Below are 7,317 nucleotides of genomic sequence, written 5' to 3'. Positions count from 1 at the left end.
TCTACCACACCAGACAAGACCCAAGGTGTAGGTTGTGCAAGGAGGCCTCTGAGACAGTCCAGCACATAACAGCAGGGTGCAAGATGCTGGCAGGGAAAGCGTACATGGAACGACATAACCAAGTGGCGGGCATAGTGTACAGGAACATCTGTGCAGAATATGGACTGGAAGCCCCGAGGTCAAAATGGGGGACACCCCCAAAGGTGGTGGAGAATGACCGAGCTAAGATCCTGTGGGACTTCCAGATCCAGACAGACAAGATGGTAATGTCGAACCAACCGGACATTGTGGTGGTGGATAAAGAACAGAGGAAAGCCGTTGTGGTGGATGTAGCAATACCAAGTGACCACAACATCAGGAAAAAGGAGCATGAGAAACTGGAGAAATACCAGGGCCTCAGAGAGGAACTGGAGAAGGCCTGGAAGGTGAAGACCACAGTGGTGCCTGTGGTCATCGGGGCCCTCGGGGCAGTCACCCCCAAACTGGAGCAGTGGCTCAAACAGATCCCAGGAACAACATCAGACATCTCAGTCCAGAAATGTGCAGTTCTAGGCACAGCCAAGATACTGCGCAGAACCCTCAAGCTCCCAGGCCTCTGGTAGAGGACCCGAGCTCAGAGGATGAAAGAGACCACCCGCGGAGGGTGAGAGGGGATTTTTTTTTTTTTTATATATAAAAAAATATATATATAAAAAAATATATATATAAAAAAATATATTATATATATTTTTTATATATATATAAAATTATATATATATATATATATATATATATATATATATATATATATATATATATATATATATATATAAAATTATATATAAAATTATATATATATATTATATATATAATATATATATATGTTATATAATATATAACAGTAGAGGAGCCAAACACCAACTCCTTGTAGACCACACAGTCGCCCGAGACTGCAAAACCCGACACACCAACCTGTGCACCGCTTGGATTGATTACAAGAAAGCCTATGACTCAATGCCACACACCTGGATCATTGAATGCTTAGAGATGTACAACATCAATAGGACTCTAAGAGCCTTCATTGCAAACTCGATGGGGCTGTGGAAAACCACCCTTGAAGCCAACTGCAAACCGCTTGCACAAGTGTCCATCAAATGTGGCATATACCAAGGAGATGCTCTGTCCCCACTGCTGTTCTGCATAGGCCTGAACCCCCTCAGCCAAATCATCAACAAGACTGGCTACGGATACCGACTTAAGAATGGGGCCACAATCAGTCACCTCCTCTACATGGATGACATCAAGCTGTACGCCAAGAGCGAGCGAGACATCGACTCACTGATCCACACCACCAGGATCTACAGCACTGACATTGGGATGTCATTCGGACTAGAGAAGTGTGGCCGGATGGTTACAAAGAGAGGGAAGGTCGTCCGCACAGAAGGGGTCTCACTCCCAGAGGGAACGATAGCAGACATAGAGCACAGCTACAAGTACCTGGGAATACCACAAGCAAATGGCAACCTCGATGAGGTCACAAGGAAAGGAGCCACAGCCAAATACCTCCAACGAATAAGGCAAGTCCTGAGAAGCCAGCTCAATGGCAAGAACAAGATCCGTGCAATAAACAGCTATGCCTTACCAGTAATCAGATACCCTGCCGGAATAATTAGCTGGCCAATGGAAGAGATGAAGGCCACGGATGTTAAGACTCGGAAGCTACTAACCATGCATGGAGGGTTCCACCCCAAATCCAGCACCCTGAGACTGTACACGAGCCGTAAGGAAGGAGGCAGAGGACTAGTGAGTGTGAGAGCCACTGTCCAGGATGAAACATCTAAGATCCATAAATACATCAAGGACAAAGCCTCAACGGACGATGTGCTCAGCGAATGTCTCAGGCAATGGGGAACAGAGGACGAGGTGCTGGAGGAACCATCATGGGAAGACAAGCCCCTACATGGGATGTACCACCGACAAATAACTGAAGTGGCTGATATCAGGAAATCCTACCAATGGCTGGAGAAAGCTGGACTCAAGGACAGCACGGAGGCCCTCATCCTGGCCGCCCAGGAACAGGCCCTAAACACCAGAGCAATAGAAGCTCAGATCTACCACACCAGACAAGACCCAAGGTGTAGGTTGTGCAAGGAGGCCTCTGAGACAGTCCAGCACATAACAGCAGGGTGCAAGATGCTGGCAGGGAAAGCGTACATGGAACGACATAACCAAGTGGCGGGCATAGTGTACAGGAACATCTGTGCAGAATATGGACTGGAAGCCCCGAGGTCAAAATGGGGGACACCCCCAAAGGTGGTGGAGAATGACCGAGCTAAGATCCTGTGGGACTTCCAGATCCAGACAGACAAGATGGTAATGTCGAACCAACCGGACATTGTGGTGGTGGATAAAGAACAGAGGAAAGCCGTTGTGGTGGATGTAGCAATACCAAGTGACCACAACATCAGGAAAAAGGAGCATGAGAAACTGGAGAAATACCAGGGCCTCAGAGAGGAACTGGAGAAGGCCTGGAAGGTGAAGACCACAGTGGTGCCTGTGGTCATCGGGGCCCTCGGGGCAGTCACCCCCAAACTGGAGCAGTGGCTCAAACAGATCCCAGGAACAACATCAGACATCTCAGTCCAGAAATGTGCAGTTCTAGGCACAGCCAAGATACTGCGCAGAACCCTCAAGCTCCCAGGCCTCTGGTAGAGGACCCGAGCTCAGAGGATGAAAGAGACCACCCACGGAGGGTGAGAGGGGAATTTTTTTTTATAGTATATATATAATTTTTTTTATTTTTTATATATATATATATATATATATATATATATATATATATATATATATATATATATAATTCAGTATTAATCATTATTTATTTGTGCCATTATTAATCTTTATTTATTAGTGTTTGTATAGTTATATAAATATGTATTGATATTACTAAATGTATTAAATAAATTATGAACGGCTGTGTGCTTTGTAATATGCTCTTCATACATCGATATCAGAATATTCCATTCCTATTCTATTGTTATAGCCACTAAGCATATTTAAATATAATGAACTATGTATTAAAAACATACTTAAAAATATAATTGTTTATAAATGTTGCTTTGATAGATGTTTGAATATGGTTTACAGTAACAAAAAAGTGTGTTATGATCGATTAAATCCGCTGATACATCATTGTGCTGCTAAACACATAAGGCTGAGTGGAGTGGAGTACCGCTCCAAGATGGCCGCCCTAAATCTCGTCAGCGACAATAGGCGAGAGCGGTGCATGAGGGTCTATCCTTATATTATGTCTATGAATGTAACTGGTAGCGGTGAGAGCATCGTATCTAGCAAGACTGTGACGACAGTGATGGAAAAGACAGTGAAGCTCAGCAGTAGTTAGAAATAACATGGGTCCATTTCCCACAACATGTCTGTGTGAAGTGAGCTTCTCAAGCCTGGATACTATAAAAACTGAAACCAGAGACAGACTGAGAGCTGTTGAGGAAGAGCTTTGTCTTTCTTCAATTTCTGCCAGGAAATCAGCTGTTTTCATCCAAACATGCACAGGTTTCACACTAGATGGGTAAAATATACAGATATTGACATTTTGTACATGCAAATCTTCATATTGTAACAGTGAAATCTTTCCCAAATTTTATTGCTTCTTTCAGAATAAGAATTATTTTCTGTATTCCGGCTATAAGAATGCTTGTGGATTAGTTTGTAAAACACTGAAGTTTTCTACAACTTCTTTAAATTTAACACCACAGTGTTGTGGCTGTTCAGGTGTTCAGGTGTATTTTTGAAGTGGACATGTGACGTGCAATTTGAAATAAGAAACGTAAAACATGATAAAAATAAATTTTTGTGTTTATTTGATTCCTATTCAAGACACTTTGATAAGAATGACTATATATGTAATATAGGCGACTACAGAGCATCTTTGTTTACATTTTTGGTTGGTGGTGTGCCTCGAGATTTTTTCAATTAAAACAGTGTACCTTGGCTCAAAAAAGGCTGAAAAACACTGCATTAAAACATTCTTAGGTTGGGACAGAGTGCAAAGAATCAGTTGTCAGAGATTCTGATCTTCAAGGTGAGTAAATGGTTTTTATTTCTGGCTGCTTTGTTTAACCTTTGTATCTCTGACATGTTACTACTACAACACAGATACTTGGCTCACTGTTTTCACTTGAAAAGTATTTAACTAAATGCAAATTAGTTTTTGATTTTCATCTTTGACAGCTCATTCTACTTCTTTCTGTAGCTAACTTGCAAAAAACAAGTAGTCGTTTGTCTCTTGATATATCCACAACTTATATTGATTTAAATAAAAGTAAGTCACACATACAACAAAATCTAATTTAGAAAAACATGATATATAGTTTATATACACATTCATAGAAATAATGAAATACTTAATGTAAGTGTTTCTTCTGTATGTAGAAACTAGTTCCATTGTATCACAGGTGTGATTTTGACAGACATGCCTTCTTCAGCTCCTCACATCTTCCACCACTATATCTAAGAATGAGCTTTATTTTTCTTTCTCTGAAAACAGCTCAGTTTTCTTGCCTTTGTGTTTTTGAGATGATTGTCTTGCTGGTAAATGGATCATCTTGTTATCTTTGGAGTTTTATAAAAAAAGTCTGACTACATTTCTACATTCATCCTGCTTCCAATTGTATGAAATCTGCTACTATCATTATACTAAAAACAACTGCAACATCATGGTTTTCCCAAGCTCCTAATGTCACTGCGGGTATAGCATTTCAACATTTTCACCCTAAGAAGCACATTTTCCTAACAAATATTATGTTGTGAGGAGCCACTGCTCCTTATGGGACCCAAAGCCTGGACCCCATAACAAGTATTGTTTTATGGTTAGAAGTTAGGCTTAGGGTTGGGCATGTACTGCTGTGGGATAGTTTTAGGGTAAGGCTCAGAGTTAGGATACAGAAATTAATGAAAAATTAATGGAAGTCAATGCAAATTCTCTGTGCTGACAGAAAGACATGTTGTGTGGGTGGGTCTGTGTGTGTATATGTGAACCAGGTTTTTATATATGTGGGGAAATATTTCGGTTGTGGGGACAAATCCTGGTCCCCATGAGGGGAAATGCTGTTTTTGGGTTAGGAGTTAGGTATGTGACGGTTAGGGTCAGGCTGTAGGAATTGAATGGAAGTCAATATAAAGTCCCCACAAGACACAGAAACACGACTATGTGTGTGGTGTGTGTGTGACATAAAACTTAAGGTGTTCAACTTTAGTGTCATCTGACCATATTTTTGTTTGTCTCCCATTTTTTCTTTAACCTTCCAAAATGTTTTGCACCAATCATTTAATGAATTATTATAGATGTTTTATTTTTATTTTATTTTAGAAGTGGAATCTTGCATGGCCACTACACAAAGATGCTGCTGTATTTGACTTTTTTTTGCTGTAAAACACTGATTCTGGATCTTTCTGATGCACTGACATACAGTTGCCTCTGGGAAAACCTTTTAAATCCTATAACAACTCTTGCAAAGAGCCCCTGATCACAGCTGGTTTATGGAACCAGAAGGCATGGTGGACTGAACGTTGCTCACTGCAACTTTCAGAAGTTTAGAAATGTGTCTACTACCAAAGCCATCAGATTTTCCAACAGGGAGGTTACAAAGTTCTTGAGGTTGTTTTATTCACTTTTACCCATCAAAAAGTCATTTATGGACATAATTGTTTTAATGTATTTGCACAGTGTGTATGGATTACTTGAGTTGCTACAAACATAAGATGTTATTCATATAACATCAAATATGAACTCAATTAAAAAAACATTGATGTGTTCAAACCATACTAATAAATACTTAAAAGAAAACATGGAGTTGCTACAAAAATACTGCAAGAAAATATTGAGCAAACTGAGTGAATAAAAAGGTTTTAACAGTTTTCCAGTCCAAGTCACATTTCAAGCAGCTGTATTGGTTAGGTCAGCAGCTCATCATCAGCATGCATTTTCAGACCTACACACATCGTTATTGGTAACAAACTCTGACCTTAACATTGATTTGCAGGGTTTCTCCTCTTTGCCTTTCCCTCCTCTATCCACCACTCATCCTCACTCCCCATCTCTCTCTCATTTGTGCTTCACTACACCAATACATGTTCTGTCGAGACGGGCTGAGCCCTTTTAAACTCACTGCCTGTCTATTTACTTTTCAGAGTCTGCCAACCATATTCTCCCCCTCACTTTCAAATAGTCAAAAACCATCCCAAGATGCTTTCTCCAACCTCTCGCTACTTTGCTTTTACTCCTCTCTTTTAGGCGCTTCTCCACTTTCTTTTTCATCTTCTTCCCACCATTATCCAATTTTGCAGCTTCTCAGCTCATTTCCTTTGTCCTATGTTTATACTTGGAGCATTCAAATGATTGACTTAGATGGAATGCAAAATCAGGACCCATTTAAATACTTTGACAATGAATACACAGCAGGTGTGCAGAATGTCAAGGACTAAGTATATGTGCAAAGTTTCAATAACTTCAGAGTGACAGCTGTTGCAGAAAAACATAGGCAGGGTGAAACAATCTCAAAAGAAGGGGAGGGGTGATGGGGTTTAGGTGTACCTGATTTTTAGGTTCCAGGTGTTCAGTCTTAACTGAGCTGTAGTTACACTTGCCCATACTTTGAAAAATAGTGCCAACACTCCAATCTTGAAGCACTGAGTATAAACTCCTGACACTGAATGTCAATTTCAAGACAACAAAGATTCCTGGAAACTTTCGATATAAGGTCATTTTACACAAGATTATGAGGACATTACAGCTCCGGAAAAATATACAGCAGAACATGGATGTTTTCAGGGACTGAGGCTCCTTGAACAGCAGATTGATTTTCCCAAGAGTTCAGACCATACACAATCCTCACTGAGGTTGTGGTGATTCACTGTAACAGGAGTGGCAGCATGTACACTGTAAAATCTGATTAGTTCACCTTAAAAAAATTATGCAAATTCATTGCCTCAAAAAAAGTTAATGTAACCTTATTTTTATTTTTTTTATTCTTCAATGAGTCCTTGTCCTATTTCTATCTCTCCCACTTATTAAGGTTTTATTGGCTCTAGTGGCTTTTATTAGAGAGAGGTCAGACAGGGAAGTGGGTGATGATAGAGGGGGAAGACATTCATCAAAGGTCATCAGGCTGGGACTTAAAGCTGTGACAGTCACTTCGAGGACTCGGGCCTCCATACATGGTTGTGCTTCACTACCGCAGCACCGCTCTCTCCTGCTTCACAGAAATGGTAATTGCATAAAATATTTGAAATACATAATGTATACAAAAAATGTTCTGTCTT

This window comes from Poecilia mexicana, unplaced genomic scaffold, assembly GCF_051168715.1.
Source record: "Poecilia mexicana isolate PSO_F unplaced genomic scaffold, ASM5116871v1 scaffold_10, whole genome shotgun sequence".
Taxonomy (NCBI): Eukaryota; Metazoa; Chordata; class Actinopteri; order Cyprinodontiformes; family Poeciliidae; genus Poecilia; species Poecilia mexicana.
The sequence above is the reverse complement of the archived record's forward strand: the minus strand, read 5'-3'. Positions refer to the sequence as shown.